The sequence below is a fragment of the Mastomys coucha genome, chromosome X (genome assembly GCF_008632895.1).
Source record: "Mastomys coucha isolate ucsf_1 chromosome X, UCSF_Mcou_1, whole genome shotgun sequence".
In the NCBI taxonomy this organism is placed as follows: domain Eukaryota; kingdom Metazoa; phylum Chordata; class Mammalia; order Rodentia; family Muridae; genus Mastomys; species Mastomys coucha.
This window is the reverse complement of record NC_045030.1, coordinates 133,734,504-133,736,676: the sequence shown is the minus strand read 5'-3', so window position 1 is coordinate 133,736,676 and position 2,173 is coordinate 133,734,504.

Here is a 2,173-nt window from a genome sequence, read left to right as displayed (position 1 = left end):
CCTCCTGGCTAGCTAGAGTCCAGCAGAGCTCACAACATTCTAGCAGATGCAAGTGTGTTTTGAATGGAGCCTGGAAAGGCTTGCAAACCCTCAGGCTCAGAAGATGGGATGACTCCATATGGGTTGGAAGTAACTGTGGGAGCATCCTATACTTTCTGTAGTCCTTCAGACAGTTCTGCCATGGGCTTCTCTTGGAATTTGAGTTCCACCCAACTCAGTGGGACTGAAAGTGGAAGGACTTTTAAATTACTGAGTGGCACTGGCAATTAGGACAAGTCGTTAACAAATCAGGCTTCTGATGAGGGAAGATCAGGGGAGATAGATGGGAAAAATTAGAAACCTGTGAGGATTTTGGAGACTGGGGGAGGGGAGGACCCGGATCCGACCTGCTCTGTAGATTATGGCCTTCCATTCTGAATGCAAATTAAAAGCAACCCCAGAAAAAAAATAGTTTAGGATTATGATTATCACTTTGAGCACTTCAAGACCTCTGAGTGGCAGGAGAGTGGATGAGTCCACCTTCATGTAGACTCTGTGTGTTGGAGTGTGTTTCAGATTTTCTGGAAACCCTGAAGGAAGAATGGGAAAGGGGAGGAAATAAACACAGTGGGATTGCTCAGAGCAGCTGCTAACCCCAAGGAGATGCTCTGGTATCTTAGATACTCAGATAATTCAGGGGCAAAATGTAGACTTAGAACTCAGATTATCTGGGGGCAGAAACTTCGGGGAACCCTATGAGTTTTATGTTCCTAGAGACCTTGTGTGTGTGTGTGTGTGTACACGTGTGTGTACTCGAGCACGCAAGTGCGCTCCTGTATATGCATGCATACAAGCATGTGTCTGCATGTACATGTGTGCATACTGGGGTGGATTTTTTTCTTGCTTAATGACACAGGTTATGTAAGATCGACATTCCTGCTGTGGGAGACCTGGGTGGTAGTGCAAGTTATGTTTCTATCTTTTTGTATGAGCCTGAGCAATATATGTGACCTCAGTGCTCTCTGTACAGTGCTTTCTATCTCTCAGATTCTAGGTTGTGGGCAGGTAGTGTGCCCAATGCTGAGCACTCATTCATTACGTGCCTGGCAGTGAAACTCAAGTAGGACATATAAAGGCTATCAAGAAATGCGGGAGGCACTTTTTTTAACTGTCAAGAACATCTCCCAGACAAATCTACTTTCCTTACTCCAGCCCGGTTGATTTCCTGGTTGGGACAAGCAAGGATTAATATTATATCAAGTTGTATTTCTGAGGCATAGTCAATGCCATTGAAGCATTTTCTCACTTATTTCATGTTAGTTGTATTTCTGAGGCATAGTCAATGCCATTGAAGCATTTTCTCACTTATTTCATGTTAGGTATCAAATTATTCTATGGCCTAAAAGAAAGCCAAGCTATAGATAGAACAGGTTTCAAGAAAATCTTCCTTTCTAGTAAAATATTACTACAAATGTATTCAGCCCACAGACACTGAAATCTTGTAGAGCACAATCCTTAATGGGTGTGTAAATGATCTGCTTGCTGGCCCAGCTCAGTTGGAGAGTGGCAAAGGTGGAAGAGAGGGGAGAAACCTGGAGAGAACCTTTGCATTTGCTTTTGCTTCAACTGGGAAAGCAGGGGTGCCTCTAGAGCTGTGCTGAAGTGAGAGGGTGTTTTCAGTTTCTTGGCCTTAGGAGGGTCTGACCTAGGTGAGTGAAATGGGAGGCTGAGTTTTGCAAAAGAGTTCACATTGTGTCACACCTCTGGGGTGTCTTGATTGCTTGGGTTTCCTAAAAGACCTTTTGTCATCTACTTCAGTTTTGGGTACTTGGTCCTTGACAAAGCCTGGAAATGCTACTAAATAGGAATATTAAAGGCACTGTATGAGGGAAAAGAACAAACTAGGGGGAATATGCACCTGACAATGGCTGCTCTCTCAGAACAAGCTAGAAGGCTGCAAGGCTTCATTGATAGAAGGGAGTGACATAATAATAATTACAGCAGGACATACCACTCTCTTTCCTTAATTGGTATTGGAGATCCAAAATTCAGTCTAAGCTTTGCACATGTTCTTCGCAAACTGCAAGACTAGAATGACATGTTCTTTGCAAACTAGAAGACTTTTATTGCTGGTTATGGGCCTTCTCCAATGTCTGGGTTGAACAGCCTGCTATATGAGCATTTCCTTTGTTGC